The following is a 25,970-nucleotide window of genomic DNA, read 5'->3' on the forward strand; positions in this document are numbered from 1 at the left end:
ACTGAAGCAAAAGACTGCTGTTATGTGGAGGGAAGTAAGAGGCAGTAGTCGTGGAGCAGAGAGTAAACTATTATAGATTAATATAGTCTGGATTGGACAGAGGCAGGCTGGAGGAAGGTATTTTGTCAGCTGGAGTGGTAGCTCCTGCGACTTTGCTGGGACTGTAGAGATGGTCAGCCCTTGGTGTGGAAACCAGCGCTCAAACCCAGTGGAAGTCTGTAGTGCGGCCTAATGGGGGATAGATTTTTGGATTGGTGGGCCAATGAAGTACGCTACATACAATGGGGACTGGTAAGCTTGAAAATGTGGTCGAGTAATTGTAGTCTTGGTAAAGGCTGGACTACTGGAATAGTCATTGGTCTAGTAGTGGTAGATGATGCTGAGATTAGGGCCCCAGTGGAGAGGCTACATCGATCATGGATTGACTGGAAGATTGGTAGAAAACTTGAGTAGGGTCTGGTTATCTGAAATTAGTGCCTGTCGGCATGTTTGATAGAGTATTGGGTGGTCCAGAGCTAATAAATACTTGAAGTGTTGGCTCAGAGCTATTGGAAGACACGTGGCCCTAGAGGTTAGAGACCGAAGGTGAAAAAAAGATGTCTAGGAGGCACGAGAAAGTGGAGAGTGACATCTAAAAGCTGTGACGGAATTAGATGAAATTAGTGAAATAATACAGTCTGTGTGTGGTCTCTGGAAGACAGATGGAAACCTGCAACAATGATAAAATTGCTTATCTGTTTAGGTATTATAGTAACAGTGTAGTGTCCATGGCCACGGGCCATCGGGTTTACTCACCTCCCGACGCCCGCAGCTATGGATCCGTGAGCGCTGGTCCCCATTTCCTCACAGCAGACCGGAGCAGAAGTGAGCGCTGGCGTCTCCTAGGAAGGAAATGGGGACCAGCGCTCACTTCTGCTCCGGTCTGCTGTGTCCCCTGCACAAGAGGAAATCATCATCATCAACTGTCCATGATTCCTGGTCTATAAGAAGGCCCCAGCCCTTCTGATCCTTGCTTGAGCGTGTTAGTTATCCCAAGTCTATCTTGCAAATGGTCCCTTAGTGTTTCCCGTTCCAGTTGTTGCCCGTGCCCTGTTACCTGTTCCTGTATCCTGTGCTGTTCTTGTTCCAGTGCCTACTAGTGTCGAAGTCGTGTCACGTCCTGTGTCACCTGCCACATCCAGAGGAATTCGACACGTCTGGCGCAAACTGCGGCACCTGTGTCATCCGCCACGTTTGGCGCTACTTGCTGTTCCCATCTCCATCAGTGCCAGTGCTGCGGCCACTGTCTGCTCTATCCAGGTACCCTTGTGCGGGACATTGTATTGCTGGGGTTCCCTGTTGTTTGGCCAGCTGCCTCCCCACTACGGCGGTACGGCCTAGTGGGTCCACAAACCCTCAACGTGACAAACAGCCAAGAGACCATTCCACTTTAAGTGTTGTAACTATTAGGGTATGTTCACACGCAAACGTAAAATACGTCTGAAATTACGGAGCTGTTTTCAGGCGAAAACAGCTCCTGAATTTCAGACGTTTTTGCAAGTACAGGCGTTTTTTGCGGCATCCATTACGGACGTAATTGGAGCTGTTTTTCAATGGAGTCAATGAATTACGTCCCAAGACATGACATGCACTTCTTTGAGACAGCCATCTTTTTACGTGCCATCTTTTGATAGCGGCGCGTAAAAAAAAGCCCGTCTGGACAGAACATCGTAAGACCCATTGAATGCAATGGGCAGATGTTTGACGACGGTTCAGAGCCGTTTTTTCGGCCGTAATTCCAGGCGAAAAAATTACGTCCGTAAATAGGGCGTGTGAACATACCCTAAAGCTTGCTGTGCCTCATAGAGAGAAAGTAACCATATGCTTGTGTGCCACTCTGATAACAGCTCTGTTCAGCAAAATACTTGTCCAACATTCATTTTGTCTGCTATTGTGTTTTTTTTAAAGGGGAATCACTCTAGTAACCCTACGATGCATATTCTAGTCACTATTGGTGCAGCAGATACAGGTTGACATACAACATCTTGTGTTGGCTAAGAGGGAGCAGAGAAAGTAGGTAACATTTTAATGTTTTAGATTGTTCTTGCTCACAAATGCAATAGATTACTGTTTATAAAATACACACACAACTGTTGAACATGTCTCTCTACATGATACATTATAACAAGCAGGTGCATTTTGCACTTGGCTCTATGGTGTGTACATACGCATTGGAGCATTGACAACACAGCAGGGTTGCAGCAGTGTGAACAGGCCTGTATGGCCCCCTGGTGGCTGTTTGCATGTGTTGGAGCATGCCAACAGAGACCCGTGAAGCATTCAAACAGCAGGTTAGCAAAGACAAGCACATCCTCTCCTAATAGCTGCAGAGAGTAACAGCTTCATCCCAGCTCTGTTCATCTGGAAGACTGGCAGAATAAAGCTCCCTGACGTGCCCTGTACAAGCAAACCTCTCATTTGTAGACAAGGATTCCTGCCACCCAGGTAAGCCAGCCTTCATATACTCCATGAGCTTCTTATTATAGGGACACACACAACACAAGGGGACCTTCTCCTCCAGACTTACATCCTAGGCATTGACATGTATGTTGTCATACTGCACTTGTGTTATTAACTCTTAACCTACCAAAGCAAGCAATTTCTATGCTGCTCAATCTGTGCTTAGTTGATCTCTACATTTGGTTGTAGAAGTTTGATTTAAAGGGGTTAATGTTTTCATTGTGATCTGAATTAAGGCTTAAAGGGGGGGATTAATTTGACAATTCCTTGTATAATTTCTCTGTTCCATGTTTAACCTATGCTAGATATCCGCATTTTGCTGACGCAGATTCATAGGGAATACCTAATATGATGTAAAGAGGTCTATTTTTACTGTGCTTGTGGGTATTATATAGGGTATTTAAGTATTCATGATGGCTGGCATTGTTTCATTATATTTATGGACTGTTATTTGTAAGCCTGGGCTGTACCACTGGTGCACTAGATAAAGTTGGAATTCCCTTTATGTGATAGGGGATTAATTCTGGTTACTAGCACCAGATTGGTAATGCGTTACGGTTTAGGTCAGTCGGTGTTCATTTTGGAGAGTTCCTGACTATGACCTTGCACCTGTTGCTTACGCAGAAAGATGCCTTTAAGGGATGCAGAAGGCTATTAAAAGTTAGGCTATTTTATCAGTTGGTTCCTTGGCATATCTGCTGAAGCAGAATCCGTGCCTTGATGGCACAGGAAAATATTGTTCCACTTAGCTGGTATACAATGCAAGGGTTGAGGTTCATGTATAAAGCAAGAACATTTAATTTACCATTATTATAAGGAAATGGCAATTTTTCAACACTTCCTGTGGCTCTGCTATCACTAGAACATCACATCAAATTATGCAACTATTGAAACAAGAAAGTTGATCTAGGTATATGATAAACAATGTAGATTTGATGCTGCAATAAAGTCTACTTCATCTACTGTATATATGGGTTTCAGGACTGTCATGTGATTTCTATCATACAAGAACTTTGTTTATATTACAAATTGTTTTCGACTACTAACGGCCGCATGCATAATATTTCTCCAGAATGGTCTGTTTTATGGGCTGCTTCTTTTCATATGGCAGGCAGCAGCAAAACTGCCAATGTCTGTCATTATTTCAGTTGATATAATGTATTTTTGTTAGCCTGGAGTGTTTTAAAGATTGCAACTATAAGAATATATTTAGGATTTATCCATATACATGGGCAGTGAATTTGCCTATGTGTGGGGAGATATCAAGTTCTTCTTAGGACCGGAGGCCAAGGCCCAATAATAGCACATGAATTGCCCTTAGTCCGTCACCGTTTATGGGCCTCTCCTACCTTGTCCACACCAGTCTCTGCATGCGTTAATATTCCTCCTTGCTGGTCCTCTTGAACTTCATAGTGCCAACTGTGATATTTTTTAGGCATTGTTGTTTGGCCGATTGAAGGTACTGCCATGTGTTCACCATATTATGTAGGCACCGTATGGTACTGGTATTTGGAACTCTATGATGGAATAATTTAGGCAGAATGATGATTTTATTAGACTCCATTGCCCTCCATCAAAAAACATTAGAGAGGGGGCTTACACATGTTTTGACCGTTTTTCGGCCGATTTTCTAAAATAATGTATATAACAGAACCTTCCATAATCCCATCCCCCTATTCCAAACCTGCAGTGCATCGAGGGTTGCAAGAATGGCAATATGTGACACCAATCGTAAGTTTTATTGATATATCTCACTGTATATGGACAATAAACATCGGATGTGTACCAGGTATAGTAGACCGGACCACTAGCATGAAAAGCTACAATGTAATAGGTGCAGTTAAAGTGAGATTTGTAGCAACATGCTATAGCATGCTACAGAATGAAGCTGTGTCCATGTATTCGAGCCTCTTTACTTTTTCAACTCACGTAGACCATGTGTAGTGTCCGTGACCTCCTTGTGTCTTGGTTTGATTCTTCTATTACATAGGAAAGTGTTTAGCTTCATCAGCTAGACTGGGGAGCCTGCACAGAATATTAAACAGTTCATATGTGTAAGATATAATACTATATAGATGATATGATACCATGTACATTATATTGTCCCTGTAAGTAAGCATTGTAGATATTGACATGACCATATCATGAGGATTTTTTTTAGCTCTGATACAAAGGCACAATAGTCAGATGCAGTTTCTCTGATCTCTCTAGCAATGTATAGGAGAGCACTTGTATAAGGCACAGACATGTCTCTATTTAAGACGCTTCCACTATTTCCTAACAAATCAGCTTTCGAACTATGAATATGTGATCTAGATGGGTCATAACAATACATGGAGACTACACCAAAAAATCAATAGGACTCTCAGTTCTATACAATAGAGATTTGCAGGGAGCAGCGAGAAGGAAAAGGTCAGCACTCTTATTAATTCAGTTCACAGCTATAGATCAGAATTGGGTGATGTATGCGTAGTAAAGGCTTCTGTCATTTATCATTTTGACTTTGTGATAAGAGTGTTTACTGCTATTATTACTCTGCTGCGCTGTACCACTGCAGCTACTACTGATTAATTTGTGTTATCGCAGCGCACTTTCATATAGTCCCTTTAGAGTTACTATAACATATTTGCTAAGTAAGGATAGACCACAAATATATAAGAAGGATCCAGTTTCAGTTGGTACACTATTTCCATTGATCTTCGAATGCGATATACTACAACTCAGGAGAAATTAAAATGCTCTTCATATGATTTATGGCCATATATAAGACCGCAACATGTGCAATGTATGGGGAATACTCTTCATTAAATGGGATATCAAACTATCAATTTTTCTTTCCTTGAATGGCGTTTAAAATGTAGAACTATATGTATAAATTGGAGATTTGTAAGGAGGATTGTCCATGATAAATGACTTCATGGTAACGGAATTATACAATCAGGATCTTCCTTCTTGACATTGCTCCTGTTTGTTCATTCATCTAGATGCTTGGGTGCCAGTGTATCTTAAAAAGAACCCGTCCGCAGTTTTGAGGCCTCAAAACTGCTGACAGAGGCATACAGGGGGGGGGGGGGGTGTCACAACTAAAGAATATGTGGACCCACGGAGTGACAGCATGCTAAACAATAGTCAATAACAGTCTTTAGGACAAGAGTATCTAGATAGATGATTTGGCAGACAATCGGTGTGGCAGACACGTGGTGTAGCAGACACTTGGCACAGATGGCACTTGACTTTGAATTGGCACAAACACAATTACGGGATACAGGGTACAGGAACACAGGATACAACTAAGAGACCATTTGCAATAACAAACATAGGCAGACACAACAACGCTCAGGCAAGGAGGAAGAGGGCAGGGTCATTTTTATAAAGGGGGGTGAATAGGGATTGGATAAGGAGTTTAATTCTGGTGTGCGCGCTGGCTCTTTGAGGTCTAGAGCGAGTGCGCGCACACACCCTATGCACAGCAGCAGCAGCCGAGGTCTTCTGTGCCGGCGTCTCAGAGGAGGCCTTTGGCGGGTAAGTAATTCTGACGGTCTGCGACCGCGGCGATTACAGTACCCCCCTTATGCCCCCTCTTCTTAGGTCCAGAGCATGAGAGGAATCTCTTGATGAGAGCTGGAGCATCCACATTATCTTCAGGCTCCCATGACCTCTCCTCAGGACCAAACCCTTCCCAGTCCACCAGGTAGAAGTTCCTCCCTCCTACCCTCTTCTAATCCAGGATCTCTTTTACTTCAAAGATGTCAGAAGAACAGCAGGGAGCAACTGTAGAACCAGGGGATTTGATGAATTGGTTCAAGACAACAGGCTTTAGGAGGGAGACATGAAATGAGTTGGGGATTTTGAGGGTAGGAGGTAGTCGAAGCTTATAGGATACAGGATTTATCTTTTGCAAAACCTCAAAGGGAACGAGCAATCTGGGAGCGAATTTGTGGGAAGGGATCTTCAGGTGAATGTTTCTGGAGGACAACCAGACCTTGACTCCAGGAGAAAACTGAGGAGGAATTTTTCTTCTCCTATCTGCATATCTCTTTATGCAATCCACTGCCTGAAGGATTGCAGACTTAGTTTGCTGCCAGATGTGAGGAAAACCTCAGAAGGAAGAATTGGCTGCAGGCACTTGAGACATAGCTGGCACAGGAAGAGGAACACGTGGCTGTTTACTGTACACAATGAAGAATGGAGAAGAATCAGTAGATTCACTAGTATGATTGTTGTAGGAGAATTCGGCTCATGGCAGAAGCTGTTGTTCTGTTGAACTGAAATGAAATGACGAAGATAATTCTCTTAGGACAAGAATACCTGGATAGATGATTTGGCAGACACCTGGCGTAGCAGATATGTGGCATAGCAGACACGTGGCACAGATGACACTTGACTTCGCACTGGAACAAACTCAATCATTGGATATGGGATACAGGGTGCGGGAACACAGGAATTATACAATTAAGGGACAATTTAAAATAACAAACGTGGGCAGACACAAAAACGCTCAGGCAAGGAGGAAGAGGGCAAACATGGCAAGAGGGCAAACATGGCAATGATCGGCCGATGAACGTTCATCGGCTGATCGTATCGTTTATGAAACAGAAAATATTATCGTTGTCAGCTGCACATCTCCCTGTGTAAACAGGGAGACGTGCTGCCGACTGGATGGTAATGCATGGGGATGAGCGATCGTGGTACATGGCTCCTTGTGAAATGAACAAACGAGCGCCGATCACCGAGCTGTTTAGTTGATCGGCGCTAATTTTTACGTCCAAAATTGGCCGGTGTAAATGGCCCCTTATTCTCCTCTCTATAGTCACATTATATTTTTACTACATTTCCATATTATAATTGTTTTCTGTGAAAATCTGATTGTGAATACCAATTTATTTCTGTATTAGTTCCACATTTCTTTTAATCCTTCATTGACTTGCCTTAGGTAAAACAAAATTAGCAGATGCTAAACATTTCAGATCATGCATCTATTTCCTGGATTAATGGAAGTGAATAATAAGCAGTGTGAACTCAGGCATTTGGCATGTTATATCTTGGATACATTTACTCCGAAATTTGTGTATGTATTCATGATCTGCTGTACAGTGTCTATATCCAAAATCCTCAAACTGGCAACCAATCTTATTCTTTCTTATGCTTTAGGCCGTGTTCGCATCAGCGTTACTTTCCATTGAGGGGTTCCGTCAGAGCTTTTCGACTGCGTTATTGATTCCGTCAAAACAACGGAACCCTTTTACAATGTTGACAAACGGAAACCATTAGCAAAGTTTATTCAAAGGTTTCCGTTTAATCAATATGTTTTTTACTGTTGTTGAATTACATCAAAGTACTCCATACTACATAGCATTAAAAAATAATAATACCGAAATTGACATTATATTCCAACAAAATGTTATTAGTACAAACGCTATCCTCATAGCAATTTATTGACATTCAATCCCTGAGACCCCAGTAAGTCGAATCAGAATAGCTGGGCCATAGGGCAGACTATAGGCCATATGAACCCTACGTACCGAGTCCTCATCAGTTACAGCTCTAAACTAACCCTATTCTTAATACCAAAGTAAGTTTGTTTGATAGTAGCTTATAATGAGCCTTCCACTGGACCACATTAGGAATAATAGGCAAAGTTAGGGAGACTAATAAATAGACAACACCCCAAAAAAAACCTAGAAACTATCCTGTCGGTGGGAGGGAAAGAGAGAGAGAGAAAGAGAGAGAGAAAGCAAAAACCAAAAAACACAAACGCTCTACTTGATCTTCTACCAACACAATTTGTGTAATCAGCCGCTAATTCAGCCCCAGGATCTTTTTCTGTTCAGGGGATATTTCAGCTGTCTGTCTATAGAGTCATTTAATCCAGTTTATGATGGCACCCCTTTTAACGTATACTCTCCCATACTGTAAGTTAGCAAAGACTCGACGGTCATTCCTTACCATAACCCTACCAGGAATAAACCCTGTCTGATCAGGATGAATTCTACTATTCATCAATCAGCTGGCCAAAACTTTGGCCAGCAGTTTGACATTGGCATTTAACAGTGAAATAGGCCTATATGATTCCAGTGAAAGAGGGTCCTTATCCTACTTAGGGATCACAATAATCTCTGTAACCTTCATAAACCCAGGGAGCCTACCTCTATCATAAGCAAAATGTATTGTTTCAGCTAAATCGGCGATTAATTTAAGCTGGTATATTTTATATAATTCAAATGGAATCCCATCTTCCCCAACTGCTTTGTTAGTAGGCGTTTCTTGCAAGGATAGATCCAATTCTTCTGACGTTATCGGGGATTCTAACATTAATCTTTGATCGTTATCTATTTTGGGGAATTCAATTCCATCCAGATACCTAACTGTGCTATCCTCAGAGTCTTTTAACGGTGTGCAATAAAGATCTTGGTAATATCTCCTAAATTCTTCTACTATTTCCCCTTCCTCATGAACAAGTTGCCCCTTTATGTTCCTAACGGAGGTAATAGAGTTAGGGGGTTGTTGGTTGTTTACAATATGGGTCAGAAATGTACTTGATTTACTAGCTTCAAAATAATATTGTTTGCAACTCAAAAAGATATCTGATTGTGCTTCCTTCCATAACAGGTTATCATACTTCATTTGCGAGAATTTCCATTGAGATTCAGTGGCCTCTGACGGGTTTTCTTCATATAGCTTTTCCACCTCAACTGTTTTTTAGTAGTATATCTTTGGTTTTGGATCCTCTTAATAATGTTTTGATGTTTAGAAACTATTCCCCTAATGAATGCTTAAGATCACATTGCATTTACTAGGAACCATTTTAAAATAATACAAACGAAAAGATTCGTTTTAATAATGGACGTCTTATTTTTCGGACATATTGTATAAACAGTATGTAACATTTCTTTATCCAGTGAGGCCAATGGCCATTGATAGCAGTGAAGTGCCATATGGGAATGATCTGAGTGCTTTCTTAGAGTGGATGGAAATCAATTTCCGATCTAAAAGGTGTGAACGAACCCAAACTCGAATAGTGTAAACCAGTAAGAGACATTGCGGTAATTAGACAAATTTGTATTTATTATATTAACAAGTACAATAAAAAGCATTTAAAATCCACACGACACTTAGATCAAAATTGGCCCGACCTTGAGTTTCACCTCCATGGCTTCATTAAGTCATAAACTCATTTTAACCCACTGAGCTTAATGGAGTGTGGATTTTGAAGTCCTCGAGAACCACTTTACTATGACTATATTGAGAAATGGGACAAGTAAACATGATGACATGTAACTAGAACCTTCCCTTCATATAACCCATATCTTACACTGTAGCTTCACGTGGACCCATTGAGCTTTTAGGACTCTACTCCAACAAACACTATTCTCTTTATCAGACTATCACCTGCATTCGTTTAATTGATTCCTGAAAGCAGTTATCGCTTAGGGTACTTATTTTCTGTACTCAATCAAGGTTCCAGGAATTAATAATGTTCTTAAACTCAAGTAGAGAAGGACTATAAATGGACGCAAAGGAGAATTAATCAACCTCTTGAAATAAATCAAGTATCAGCATAATTTACGTGTGAACCTCTACTTACAAATGCGGTGTGGTATTAACAAAATATTGCATATTTTGTCTCGCCGTGAAAGATGAGAGTTCTAGGGATGAGACGAGTTCTTAGACTGTCCTTATATGAATCTGTAACTTCCTTTCAGAAGCGCTTGCTTATCTGTTCCAGAATTCTTGCTTCAATAGCTGTGACATGTGGACAAGTGTCTCAGGAAAGCTCCTCTAAAAATATATCTCCAAAAAACATCCCCTACTTCTTTCCAGGTCACTGGGCAGGCCCTCAGAACTGACATCTTTATTGTGCTCGCATGCTTTCTAATCTGCAGAAGTAGAAGTCGATTCAGGGTTTTTATTTTGAGTGCTTTGATCTTGTACTTTAAATGTAGAGTATTTAGCCAAGAAAGCACTAAAGGGAAGAAGTGTAAAGATGCAAGTCATGCATCCTAGTGTTCACGAAATAAATGAATACCAAGTAAATGAATGAAGTGGCCCATTATGTTAAATCTCAATGAAACTATAAAGCCATGGTTCTAAATCCAAAGACAATATTGTTAAGATAGTAATGTTGCGTACTCGTTCATTTGATTACACTATGGTATCATTGATGCAATTTCCATTTAGTTAAAATGTTATTAAAGGGGTTGTCTCATTAGGATTGAAGGCCGCTTGGTGATCTTATGGTCACTGTGGGACCACTTTCAGAAACCTGCAAAAATCAATACATTTTCTCTACAGTTGCAGCCACACCGAGAGCCACTTTGTTAGCGACTCTCTATTCTGGCTAACAGAGGACTGTCCAGAGCGGGGGGACACCCTCTATGACTATATGCCCTAAAAGGTCATAAGCAAAGTGGTATTTTTGCTCAAACTACCATTTTAAAGTGTTTGGTTATATCTTTGGTATATGAATATCAATTCCAAATTTTAGACTTTTCTTATCAAGCAGTAGTTATCTGATAATAATGCAGGGCAGTGGCAGGAAAATAACTACCCAACATTGGCCTGCAAATCCATCAGAACAATACAAGCTGCTGTTTATCTTTGAAGAAAAACAATGTTTAAATAACCCTTTTAGGGAATTCTGAGTTAGTAGAGGGGATTCTCCCATTGTAGCCCCTCATCTATTAGTGCTGACCGGCTACAAAGAGCGTCTCTTTCTCTGGAGGACTCTGCACATCTATACATTACACTGACAGCCAACTAGGTTCAATGTGAACTTTGTAATTTTTAAATTTCCCCTTTGGAGGCACTGCTGAGGCACACCCTGTAAACACCTTATCATGGGTGACCCTTCAAATCAAAAGGGATTGTCCAAAGCGGACAACTATTTTAAAGATCATATTGGAGTATTTATGAAAGCAATTTTAATGATGTTGTTGTAAATGTTTTCTCTAAGGGTATGTTCAAACGCTTATCAAAAAACGCCTGAAAATACGGAGCTGTTTTCAGAGAAAATAGCCTTTTGATTTTCAGGCGTTTGAAGCTGAAAATGAAGCTTCTTTTAATTTGGAGCTTCTTTTGAGACCTTCTATTCAGGCTTTTTAGTGTTCAATGGAAAATCTGCTCCAAAAAACGCCTCAAGAACTGACATGCACTTCTTTTTACGGAGCGTCTTTTTACGCTCCGTTTTTTAAAACAGCGGCGTAAAACGATGTCCTGTATGAACTAAATGCTGTTTTTCCCATTGATTTCAATGGGCAGATGTTTGTAGGCGTTCAGCTTCCGTTTTTTCAGGCGTTTTTCGAGGTGTTTGAAATACGCCTGAAAACACTGCGTGTGAACATACCCTAAGGGTATGTTCACACGCAAGCTCAAAAATTTCTGAAAATACGGAGCTGTTGTCAAGGGAAAACAGCTCCTGATTTTCAGACGTTCTTTAACCCCTTCAGGACCCAGCCTGTTTTGGCCTTCAGGACCCAGCCGATTTTTTCAAATCTGACATGTGTTACTTTATGTGGTAATAACGTTGGAATGCTTTTACCTATCCAAGCGATTCTGAGATTTTCTCGTGACATGTTGTACTTTATGTCAGTGAAAAAATTTTGTCGATAATTTTGGTATTTATTTCTGAAAAACACCACAATTTAGAAAATATTTGCAAAAATTAGCATTTTTCTAAATTTAAACGTATCTGCTTGTAAAACAGATAGTAATACCACACAAAATAGTTACTAGTTAACATTTCCCATATGTCTACTTTATGTTTGGCATCATTTTTTGAACGTCCTTTTATTTTTCTAGGACGTTACAAGGCTTAGAACTTTAGCAGCAATTTCTCATATTTTAAAGAAAATTTCAAAAGGCTATTTTTTCAGGGACCAGTTCAGTTCTGAGGTGGCTTTGAGGGCCTTATATATTAGAAAATCCCCAGAAGTCAACCCATTTTGAAAACTGCACCCCTCAAGGTATTCGAATCAGCATTCACAAAGTGTTTTAACCCTTTAGGCGTTTCACAGGAATTAAAGCAAAGTAGAGGTGAAATTTGCAAATTTTTTTTTTTTTGCCGAAATTAATTTCTAATACATTTTTCTTTTGTAACACAGAAGGTTTTACCAGAGAAATGCAACTCAATATTTATTGCCAAGATTCTGCAGTTTTTAGAAATATCCCACATGTGGCCCTAGTGTGATAATGGACTGAAGCACTGGCCTCAGAAGCAAAGGAGCACCCAGTGGATTTTGGGCCTCCTTTTTTTTAGAATATATTTTAGGCACATTGTCAGGTTTGAAGAGGTCTTGTGGTGCCAAAACAATGGAAACACCCCAAAAGTTACCCCATTTTGGAAACTACACCCCTCAAGGAATTTATCTAGGTGTGTAGTTAGCATTTTGACCGCACAGGTTTTTTGCAAAATTTATTAGAATTAGTCTGTAAAAATGAAAATCTACTTTTTTCAGAAAAAACATAGACATTTTTAATATTTACAAGAAATAATAAAGAAAATGCACCCCAACATATGTAAAGCAATGTCTCCCGATTACGGCAATATCCCATATGTGGTAATAAACTGCTGATTGGACCCACAGCAAGGCTCAGAAGGGAAGGAGCGCCATTTGGATTTTGGAGCACGGATTTTGCTGGATTGGTTTTCGGTTCCATGTCGCGTTTGCAACACCCTGGAGGGACCAAAACAGGGGAAACCCTCCAAAAGTGACCCCATTTTGGAAACTACACCTATCAAGGAATTTATCTAGGGGTATAGTTAGCATTTTGACCACACAGGTTTTTCGCTAAATATATTGGAATTAGTCTATAAAAATGAAAATCTGTAATTTGTAATATTTACGAGGAATAATGAAAAAAATCACCCCAACATTTGTAAAGCAATGTCTCCTGATTACAGCAATATCCCATATGTGGTAATAAACTGCTGATTGGACCCACAGCAGGGCTCAGAAGGGAAGGAGTGCCATTTGGATTTTGGAGCATGGATTTTGCTGGATTGTTTTTCGGTGCCATGCTGCCTTTGCAACGCCCTGGGGGGACCAAAACAGTGTAAGCCCCCCAAGTTACCCCATTTTGGAAACACCCCTCAAGGAATTTTTCTAGGGGTATAGTGAGCATTTAGACTCCACGTGTCTTTTGCAGAATTTATTAGAATTAGGCGGAGAAAATTAATATCACTAAAATGTTGAATTTTCTCATTTTCACAAGGGATAAAGGAGAAATAAACAACCAATTTTTGTAAAGCAATTTCTCCCGGGTACGGAAATACCCCACATGTGGTCATAAATTTTTTTCATTAGAAATGAATTAACCCTTTCAGGGCTGATCCATTTTTTGCTTTCTTATTTTCATTTTTCACTACCCGTCTTCCAAGAGCCATAGAGTCAGTAGAGTGATGTGAGAGCTTATTTCTTGCGGGAGGAATTGTAGTTTCTATTGATACCATTTAAAGTGCCATAAAAAGTACTGGGAAACTGAAAAAAAATAGTAAATTATAGTAATATAGGAAAAAAATCTGATTCCATTTCTTGGGGTTTTCGTTTTTACAGCTTTCGCCGTGCGGTAAAGACAAAAACTACAGCGATTTTGGCGGTTTAAATTATTTAAGTTTTTTACGGTGTTCATTGTGCGAGTTAAATAATGGTATATTGTAATAGTTCGGCCTGTTACGGACGTAGCGATATCAATTCGGTTTATTTTTTTACATTACTTTTGAAGAAAAATGTGAAAAGGTTTTTTTTTTTTACTTTAAACTTTTTTCTTTCTCACTACTAATAACTTTAATTCTTCTACACATTTTATTAGTCCCCTTAGAGGACTTGAACCAGCGATCATTGGATCGCGGGTACAATATGCTGCGATACTAATGTATTGCAGTATATTGTTATTTTTACAGACTCCTGTAACAGCACGATCGCTGTTCCTGTCCGTTAGTCCCGAGTGTCAGCTGTAATACACAGCTGACACCCGCAGCGTATGGAACGGGCTCAGCACATGAGCCGGCTCCATACATCACCCCCGCACCATGACGTGCTATTAAGTCATAGTGCTCAAAGGGGTTAATGCACAGCGGATAGTGTGAATATTGCAATTTTCCACTGATATGCCATTTTAGTGCATAATATGTTGTGCCCAGTTTGTGCCCCTGAAGACAAATACCTCATAAGCGGGTTCTCCCGGGTATGGCGATGCCATATACGTGGGCACAAACTGCTGTTTAGGCACGCTGCAGGGCTCAGAAGGGAGGGACGCCATTTTGCTTTTGGAGCGCAGATTTTGCTTGGTAGTTTTTCTGTTTTGGGTTTCGCTGGTATTTCACTTTATAATGTGGGGGCATATGTAATCGGTGCGGAGAACATCAGGGCATAATAAGAGGGTATAATAATGCGGTAAATAAATAATAATTCATAGATATGTGGCCAGTGTCGCACTGATAAATGGTGTCGGATGTTACCCGCTTTAAGAAAACACTGCACATTTTGCATCGCCATATTCCTGGGAGCCAGAACTTCTTTATTTTTTCACCACCGGAGCTGTGTGAGGGCTTATTTGTTGCGGGACAATCTGTACTTTTCATTGGTACCATTTTGGGGTACATGCGATTTTTTTGGATCACTTTTTATTACATTTTTTTGCAAGTCGGGTGACCAAAAACAAGCAATTCTGACAATGTTTTTTAGTTAATTTTTTGCGGCGTTCACCGTGCACTATAAATGACCATTATATTTTATTCTGCGTGTCGATACGATTACGGCGATACCATATGTATTTAGTTTTTTTTTTATGTTTTGCAACGTTTGCGCAATAAAATCACTTTTTTATAAAATAATTTATTTTCTGATTTTCTGTGTCACCATATTCTGAGAGCCGTAACTTTTTTATTTTTTAGTCAAAAAAGCTGTGTAAGAGCTTGTTTTTTGCGGGACGGGTTGTAGTTTTAATCGGTATTATTTTCGGGTACATGCGACTTTTTGATCTTTTTATTCTCTATTTTGGGAGCGGTGGTGACCAAAAAATAGCGATTCTGGTGTAGTTTTTTATTGATTTTTTTTGGGGTGTTCATCGTGAGGGAAAAATAACATTATAGTTTTATAGTTGGGGTCGTTACGAACGCGGCGATACCAGATATGTGTACTTATTATAGGAAAAAAAGCAGTGTTTGTTTATAGAACTTAGAACTTTTATTCTTACACTTTTTTTAAAACATTTTTATTACTTTTTTTTACTTTTTTCACTTGTCCCACTAGGGGACACTTAGACTTGCAGCTCTGATCGCTGCTGGAATACATTACACTACACACATAGTGTAATGCATTCCAACTGTCATTGTGACGTGACAGTCACACTGACAGGAAGCCTCGGAGGACCGGCAGAGGATGCTGCTCCGAGGCTTCCGTACATGGCAACCCGGAGGTCATTGTCTGACCTCCGATTGCCACGACAAGCATCGGTAGCCCCCACGATCACTTCGTGGGGGCTGCCGATGTGCTTCAAACCACTTAAATGCGGCGACGGCAATTAGTCGCCGCATTTATGGGGTTAATTGCCGAAATCAGCGGTGATGGTCCGCTGACCGGCAAGGCTGGAGTGTCAGCTGTCGGGGACAGCTGACCTCCCGGTTCCCGGACACTGTCCGTTAGGACAGTGTGCGTCGGGAACTACTCCGCAATAGTACGTCTGGATGTGGGAACTAACCCCTCTGCAGGACGTACAATTGCGGAGCAGCGCGTGAAGAGGTTAAGCCACTCGCGATTTTCGCAGCGTTTTTAAGTCCGTTTTTTGGACTGTTTTCAATAGACTATGAAAAACGGTTCCAAAAACGTCCCAAGAAGTGACCTGCACTTCTTTTTCGTGTCCGTTTTTTTACGTGCCCGTTTTTCAAAATGGCCGCATAAAAAAACGGCCCGTCGGTACAGAACGCCGTTTTTCCGATTGAAATCAATGGGTAGATGTTTGGAGGCGTTCTGCTTCAGATAATACGACCATCTTTCGGCCGTTTACGGGCCAAAAAACGGCCGAAAATAGGCCGTGTGAACTTTGTAGGGCATTTTGGAATTTGACCTTTCTTGCATACGCTTTGCATACTGCAGGCTGCCATAAAACAGCCAAAATCTGCTGAGCGAACTGCAAGGCAGTAGTGGGGAATTGAAAATGTCTTGGTTTTACAGGTTGTTGCTCTTTTTTTAAAGGTAAAATTAATCTTAAAATCGTCTTTTGACATGTTACAGTGAGATGTTAGGAGATGGTGGGAGTCTGTGAGCTTGTTCATTGCTGATATTTAAAGGGGTATTCCCATATTAGACGTTTATACCATATCCACAGGATATGCCATAAATGTCTGATAGATGTGGGACCCACTTCTTTTTAGGTGGGTTCTCTCTTATATTATATATTTTTTTTTCTCCTATATAATATATGATTACATTGCATTTAAGCGAGCTGCATTATATCTTTCTTACCACAAACACATATAAAGGATTTACTGTGCTTTCTGAAAAAAGATCCGGATACATTTTTAATATGACAACCTTTATGATACTTAACTGGTACATTTACTGAATATACCATACCTAAGTGAGAGTCTATCCTGCTCTGTGCCATCTTAACCTTCTCTGTATGTTCTTAATACTTCAGTGTGAAGTACTAAAAATAGTACTTGTCTACCTGTGAAGATCATAGCAGAAGTGAAGGAAAAGACATGGCCTCTCAGTTATATAAGTGATATAATGCCTTTAAACTAATTAATGAACTAGTGACATATTGTAATGTTTAGAGCCCCCTGTGTAGGTGTAGGAAGATCTTTTTTTTAAATTAGTTTTTTCTCATAGAGATGATTTTAACCTTGATAATGTATTTGGTTGAGCTGGTATATGTATCTAACCATAGGAGCATATATAATGCGCCCGATATGACTCATAATAAATGTTTTTGCAAATAAGCTATTCTCTTCATTAACCTTCCAAGGTAAATATAAAATAATGATGGTTGTATAGGGATATTATTGCATGAGTACTGCCATACATGCCAATAGTTCAATCCAAATCTACGGGTCACCCCTTTTATGCAAATCTGCATAAGTCCTACCTTTTTTCTTTTTCATTTGCTAAATAATCCAATAAAAAATGTGACTTCTGAAGGGAAATAATACAACTACTAAGGATACCGACATACAGTGAAGGAAATAAGTATTTGATCCCTTGCTGATTTTGTAAGTTTGCCCACTGTCAAAGTCATGAACAGTCTAGAATTTTTAGGCTAGGTTAATTTTACCAGTGAGAGATAGATTATATATATATAAAAACAAAACAAAACAGAAAATCACAAAGTCAAAATTATATATATTTATTTGCATTGTGCACAGAGAAATAAGTATGTGATCCCCTACCAACCATTAAGAGTTCAGCCTCCTTCAGACCAGTTACACGCTCCAAATCAACTTGGTGTCTGCATTAAAGACAGCTGTCTTAAATAGTCACCTGTATAAAAGACTCCTGTCCACAGACTCAATTAATCAGTCTGACTCTAACCTCTACAACATGGGCAAGACCAAAGAACTTTCTAAGGATGTCAGGGACAAGATCATAGACCTGCACAAGGCTGGAATGGGCTACAAAACCATAAGTAAGACGCTGGGTGAAAAGGAGACAACTGTTGGTGCAATAGTAAGAGAATGGAAGACATACAAAATGACTGTCAATCGACATCGATCTGGGGCTCCATGCAAAATCTCACCTCGTGGGGTATCCTTGATCCTGAGGAAGGTGAGAGCTCAGCCGAAAACTACACGGGGGGAACTTGTTAATGATCTCAAGGCAGCTGGGACCACAGTCACCAAGAAAACCATTGGTAACACATTACGCCGTAATGGATTAAAATCCTGCAGTGCCCGCAAGGTCCCGCTGCTCAAGAAGGCACATGTACAGGCCCGTCTGAAGTTTGCAAATGAACATCTGGATGATTCTGAGAGTGATTGGGAGAAGGTGCTGTGGTCAGATGAGACTAAAATTGAGCTCTTTGGCATTAACTCAACTCGCCGTGTTTGGAGGAAGAGAAATGCTGCCTATGACCCAAAGAACACCGTCCCCACTGTCAAGCATGGAGTTGGAAACATTATGTTTTGGGGTTGTTTCTCTGCTAAGGGCACAGGATTACTTCACCGCATCAATGGGAGAATGGATGGAGCCATGTACCGTCAAATCCTGAGTGACAACCTCCTTCCCTCCACCAGGACATTAAAAATGGCTCGTGGCTGGGTCTTCCAGCACGACAATGACCCGAAACATACAGCCAAGGCAACAAAGGAGTGGCTCAAAAAGAACACATTAAGGTCATGGAGTGGCCTAGCCAGTCTCCAGACCTTAATCCCATCGAAAACTTATGGAGGGAGCTGAAGATCCGAGTTGCCAAGCGACAGCCTCGAAATCGTAATGATTTACAAATGATCTGCAAAGAGGAGTGGGCCAAAATTCCATCTAACATGTGTGCAAACCTCATCATCAACTACAAAAAACGTCTGACTGCTGTGCTTGCCAACAAGGGTTTTGCCACCAAGTATTAAGTCTTGTTTGTCAAAGGGATCAAATACTTATTTCTCTGTGCACAATGCAAATAAATATATATAATTTTGACAATGTGATTTTCTGTGTTTTTTTTTTTAAATATAATCTATCTCTCACTGGTAAAATTAACCTAGGCTAAAAATTCTAGACTGTTCATGTCTTTGACAGTGGGCAAACTTACAAAATCAGCAAGGGATCAAATACTTATTTCCTTCAATGTACGTACCGGATTTGTTGCAGATTATCTGCAGCGAATCCACAGAAGAATTTGCATGTGTTAACCACGGATTTTACTTCTACATGAAAAGGATGAAATCTGCGGTGAACATCCGGAACAGAATGAGCATGCGGCGGATTTGTAATTCTGCAGCAAGCTCTAATTTTATTGCGTAAAATGTTCACCGGCATGTGGATGAGCTTTGTTAAATCTCATCCACTTACATGCAGCAGTCCTCTGCTAATAATTTTCCGCCTGCAAATCCAGACGGAAAATCTGCAACAAATCCACTACGTTTTCAAAGGGCCTAAATGTGAGGGATATTCCCATGAATCTTTAAAAAACAATGTCCAGAAATGCTATTAATAACTGATCTAAAGTAATTTGCAGTGTTTGCAGCATATAAAGATACCTCTGCCATCATCTTTTTTTGCTTCCTTGTGTCCTCCTTGGTGCTCATGCTAATCTTTGCTGCTAGGGATGAGCTCTGAGCAAAATCAGTCTCCTTCCCCCTCAGGTAGCTAACAATATAGTCCTTTCTTACTTCCCCTGTAGATAGGTAATGTCACGATTCTGGGGTATGTGGACCCACTAGGCCGCTCCAACGTAGGAGAGCGGCAGTTGGCCAAACGGCAGTCAATGGAAAGTCTAGCACAAGAGTACCTGTATGAGAGTCCAGACAGACGCGAGATGTAGCAGACTCTTTCGCACAGATGATTCGTGGCACAGATGATGCTTGGCGTGGCAGATGATGCTTGACGTGGCAGATGACACTGGACGTGGCAGATGACACTGGATGTGGCAGATGACACTTAGCGTGGCAGATGAAACGAACACGACTCCAACACTAGACTTCAGCTCAGGAACAAACACAGTTACAGGATACAGGATACGGGAAGCAAGATATGGGAACACTCGGAACAGGATACAACTAAGGGACCATTTGCTTAAACTGACATTGGAAGACAACAACAACGCTCAAGAAAGGAGGAAGAGGGCAGGGTCCTTTTTATACAGGGAGGTGAGTAGGGATTAGATAGGGAGCTTAATACTGGTGCACGCACTGACCTTTAAGGCCGGGAGCAAGAGTGTACACCCTAAGCACAGCAGCCGAGGTCAGTCTTGTGTGCCAGCTTTCAGAGGAGGGAGATGCCGGCAAGAGCTCAGAGGCCTGCGGTCGCGGTCATTGGAAGGTAAGTCATGCCGACAGTCCACGACCGAGGCTATTACCGGTAACATGGGATCCAGCGTAGTGAAGGTATTAACTGTGTGGCATCCGCTGTATGCACTACCCTATTAACCAATGAAAATGTAATTGTCTAAACCAATAAAGACTTTGTGGGCATTTGCAGGTTTCATATCTGCTGTCAGGATGCAGAGCTTTACAATTCTAGCAAACTGAGAATAAGGAGTCTCCTTAGTTATACTGCCATGCTGCTGCAGAGGCTCTGCTCCTTCCCTGACCAGCAGGACAGAAAGTTATTTCTACTGGCTGCTCTACAGTGAACAGAGAATCGCTCTGCAGAAACCTGGTTGTGGGGAGAGTGAGCATGCGGTTCCACCAGCACTCAACTTATTAGGTGGACGTGCACAATGCTATACACTTTGAACACCATGTGGTGTCCTACTATAAAGGTAAATGTCATAACTCTTCACTGGATTGTTTCTTCACAGCATGTAAATGGAAAATATTTAATTTTTATCATCAATATAGTAAATATGATATTTAATGTTGGGACAACCTCTCCTTTTTTCTGTCGATCTGGAGAAATAAAAATTATGAATATATTTTAAAGAATTGATAAGCATATGTCCAGTTTGATGAGGTGTTCATTGTCTGAAAAAAGGACTAATCTGTTTTCGTTTTTGGGGTTTTTTTCGGCGCAGTTTGAGGGTACAAATAAATTGCTGTGTAATTTATGTTATTTTTTTGCTGTTAATATAGAATAGTCATTGTTGTTACTTTTTTGTGGACATTTCTTTATTATTACTTTTGTTATGTACATTTTTTTATTATTTTTTTAAAGCAATGAAGGGATTACTTTTTTCCAAATTTATTTATAACTTATAATGTATTAGCATATACCTGTATGCTAATACAATATACTGTGTCACTATGACAAAGGCTGCTGTTAGGGAAACACATAGAAATGAGTCTAGAAATTAAGCATTTAATGAATGTAGCTACTCGTAACAAATCCATTATACTGGTTTTCTCCTCCACAAAGGATTCCCTACCAATTTGCGCTTTTATTTCACTTCAATATTATATAAAGTCCTTATTTGACAAACTGTTCCAACTGTAATTCAGCAAATGTTTGAATTTTCGTATGATAGCTATATACATTATCCAATAAACTAGAATCCACTGTTCTACCCATGTTTTATGTCCTCGTAATTCACCCCATCCATATTTAACATTGTTCCATATTTGTGTGTACTGTAAATAACCTCTTTTCCCCAACATCTTTTTAAATGTATTCCACACTTCTTGTAATAATACACATGTAGGAAGAGATGTGATACCAGACATCCCTGCTTCTAATAACATACAAATATCATATTAGGCTCCTTTGTTAGGGATCTTACGTGTTTTGAACAATTAATGTCTTCCTCGCAGCCTATTACTAAACTCACCCCAAAATATAATGAAAAAACTTAAATGGAATTGCCCCGTTGCCTTATATTCGGTCCTGGAAGAAAGAACTAGGCGTTGAATTTAGTACTTAGGAAATAGCGCAAATTTGCAAAAATTGCTTTGGTCCTTCTAGTTGTATCAATCTTCAAGAACCAAGCTATAAGTTGGTGAGCAGGTGGTACAAGACGCTGGCTCTTTTACGTAAATTCGATAATGCAACCCCCCGACATGTTGGAGGTGTCTAAAACATGCAGGTACATATACTCATATTTGGTGGGACTGCACCTAATTCGACCCTTCTGGTCGAAGAGATACTGAAACTTATTTGCCCGCAAGCTCCCCCTTATCTCCACACTTGCTTTTCTTAAATTTGCTTCCCATGTTTCCAAACTCTCTAAACAAATATCAGATTTTTTAACTAGTGGACCCGCACATTTTCCCTTTAAATACCTTGTCATATAGCTACCTTCACTTACCAGATGAAAGAATTGGGCAGCATAAAAATAAAATTTAAATTAGGTATACCCAATTGTTTTTTCATTGTTCATTTTTCTAGACTTATATTGTTAAAGTATGACACGATAACAATATTAGTAAAAGGGAAACTTGAACACAGTGTTACATCCCATTATGCAAAAAAACATCTAAAGAATCCTTGTACTTGTTTTTATGCTGTGGAATTAGTAAAAGGCAATTGGAGAGGAGAAAATTATATTAAGAAGCTGGAGGGGAAGTTACTGGGTCTATAGACTTAATATCTGGACACCTATGAGACTTTGAACATAAATGCTTAGGCCTCATGCACACGACCGTAAAAACACCCGTTATTACGGGTCGTAATTACGACCCATAATAACGGGCTCATAGACTTCTATTGGCCACGGGTACCTTCCCGTTTTCTTACGGGAAGGTGCCCGTGCCGCTGAAAAAGATAGAACATGTCCTATTTCAGGCCGTAATAACGGCACGGACAGTCCATAGAAGTCTATGGAGCTCCCGTAATGACGGATGGCTACGTGTGTGCACCCGTCATTACGGGAGTGTTGCTAGGCGACGTCGGTAAATAGTCACTGTCCAGAGTGCTGAAAGAGTTAACTGATCGGCAGTAACTCTTTTAGCACCCTGGACAGTGAATTCCGATCAGAATATAGAGCAACCTGTAAAAAAAAAGACGTTAATACTTACCGAGAACTTCCTGCTTCCTCCAGTCCAGTCTCCCGGCCGTTGCCTTGGTGACGCGTCCCTCTCGACATCCGGCCCGACTTCCCTGGATGACGTTTCAGCCCATGTGACCGCTGCAGCCAATCACAGGCTGCAGCGGTCACATGGACTGCCGCGTCATCCAGGGATGTCGGGCTGGATGTGAAGAGAGGGACGCGTCACCAAGACAACGGCCGGGTAAGTATGAATTTCTTTAACTTTTATTACAGAAAGGGCTGCCCTTCTCTCTATCCTGCACTGATAGAGAGAAGGGGCTGCCGATTACTGCAGTGTAATTTTGCAGCCAAAAACGTGCCCGTAAATACGGGTGGAATACGGGTCGAATACGTGTGACGCCGGACCCGTATTTACAGGCATTGGCCCGTAAATACTGGTGCAAAACGGGTCGAATACGTGTGACGCCGGACCCGTATTTACGCCAGTATTTACGGGTGGGAAAAAATGCGGTCGTGTGCATGAGGCCTTAGTGAAATTAATTTACATTTCACTTTTTTGGGGTTTGATAAAATAGTCTTCATAGGAAAATAGATAAGTAACACTTTGGTATCTCTTAGCACGGAATAATAAGAAACATATTCATATAATGACATCTAATAAAAACAAAGTTTTACATGTACATTATATCATGTTTAGACTATAGCCACATTTGCACTTTAGATTTATTATATAAATGCCACTTATAGACACGTCCTAGACACACACACACACACACACACACACACACACACACACACACATGTCCTGTTGTCGTATCAAAATAGGAAGTATGTAGTATGCACCATAGATTCACATTGTTAAGATTTGGGGGCATGGACTTTTAGTGTTTTTATATGTTCCTGCTATACAAATGTAATTGGTTTAATCCCTTACAAAGTCTTAACCATATTATGCGATTGTTTCACTCACCTAAATTGGCTCTGCCGGCGCACCCTGGGATACGTAATACCACCGACTCTTCAAAATAAGGCTACATGCACACGACCGTTGTTTTCGTCAGTGTGCTATCCGTTTTTTAACTGATAGCACACTGACCCATTTACTTTTATGGCCCCATGCACACGACCGTGGTTTTCACGGATGCGTGTGGGGGATGTGGGACCGAGCCGCAAAACTCAGAGCAGGTCCTATTCCTGTCCATATTTGCCGCTCAGTCTCACCCATTCATGTGCATGGCGACGTGAAAACCATGGACAGCACATGGATTCCATCCGTGTGCTGTCCGTGTTTTGCAGATCTGTTGTTTAGACCGCAAAATACAAACATTTGCGTGCCTGCAGCCTTACATGTGAAAGAAGTAGTTGTGTTGTATTTCAGTGTGGGTAACCAAAGGAAATAAGATTGTGCTACATCTGTAAAGAAACCTATGGATTTGGAATAATCCTAATAAGACCCATATGAGAGAGAGTGATGTAGTAGTCTTTTATTGGTTGTTATATGTCATGTGATAGGGGTAACATAAGTCCCTTATGAATGAAATACAGAGTAAACTCGGAAACTCTTCTATTGGCTGGATTATGTCTTGGGGTCAGGACAATATCAGGTAGGTCTCTTATGAATGAAACATAGAGGAATTAGTTGATTGGTTAGAAGAAAATATATTTGGACAAAATGTTTCTAATGAATGTTTCTTTTGATAATGATTGTAATCTTTAAGTAGGGGAATATTAGAATATTGAAATAAAAATAAAATATTTGAGTGCGCATGTCCCAAGATGGCGCCCAGACCGGATATTGCATCCGGTGGAACGCATCAGACAGCAGGTTCCCACTGCGCACGCGCCACGTCGGAGCTTGCGTTCCACCGCTCCTGCGCATGCGCCAGCCGGGACAGGGCTAATCAAAACCTAAGGATATCCGTACATACCATAATATCCGAATTTAGACCATGATCGATACAGTACATAGGACTCAGTTGTCCATCCATATAAAATTATGTCGATATAGGACCGTCTATACAAATAGGAAGGCTATACCAAATACATATATGTACATAGATGCGGTGCTGCTAATGTAGTATACGGCCCCCTAGTGGTAGGAAACCAAATCTACAAGTCATGATGTCTCAATATGATGTGATTGTAATCACCAATGGGAATGCTACGTATGTTATATAAAAGGGAAAATACACACTCCAAACACGGATATCAGATAATCCCAGTAAAATAGCATGGCAGAGAAAAACACATCCGCCAAAAATAACGCAATATAAATAAATATCAACGCTAAACCCATATTTAAATGGAGACATGAACTAACGTTTATTAAAAATATCAGGGAAGAAATACAAACATGAACAGCATTGCAACTATATGGTCCGGATAAACAGTACTTTTAGGTTATAATTGAATTAGCTATCTCAATAGAGCCCTGCAAATGTATATTCCAAATGTAACGTTGGCGCTTTTTAAAGAGAGAAGAACTTCTGCCGCTTTCCAATGTCTCTCAAAATTGCTTAACATACAATTATGTATCTAAAACGTGGAAAAAAAAGAATATGCATTAATATACAAAAAATGCAAGTTTAAAAACAAATATATAAAATATAAAATATGTATATTCAAAGAAGGTCAAAATAGGACCTCACTTGTACTATACATTACAGACACAAATTATACCTTCGAGAACGTCAACAAATCTTATCTCTATAGATCCACGGGAGAGAATAAATAAATAGTCACTATCTCAAATATGTGGGCCACAAGGATATTCTGTGTTCAACCCCTTGGGAAACATGGTTTCTAGTCTAAAGATCCACTCAAGCTCTTTTCTTTTGAGTATCAAACCCCTGTCACCACCACGTCTAAGCTGAGGCACCGAGTCAATGACTCTAAAT

General features: G+C 40.4%; 1 protein-coding gene across 1 annotated transcript in view; it reads left to right on the forward strand.

The window, feature by feature from the left end:
* Nucleotides 1-2,339: 2,339 nt before the first annotated feature.
* The window catches only part of RAP1GAP2 (RAP1 GTPase activating protein 2), a 669,125-nt gene continuing 645,494 nt past the window's right edge, over nucleotides 2,340-25,970 (forward strand). Inside the window, exon 1 of the mRNA XM_075854239.1 lies at nucleotides 2,340-2,484. The gene's annotated coding sequence lies outside the window, so the exon portion shown is untranslated. The remainder of the gene's footprint in view (nucleotides 2,485-25,970) is intronic.

Source organism: Rhinoderma darwinii, chromosome 2 (genome assembly GCF_050947455.1).
Source record: "Rhinoderma darwinii isolate aRhiDar2 chromosome 2, aRhiDar2.hap1, whole genome shotgun sequence".
Taxonomy (NCBI): Eukaryota; Metazoa; Chordata; class Amphibia; order Anura; family Rhinodermatidae; genus Rhinoderma; species Rhinoderma darwinii.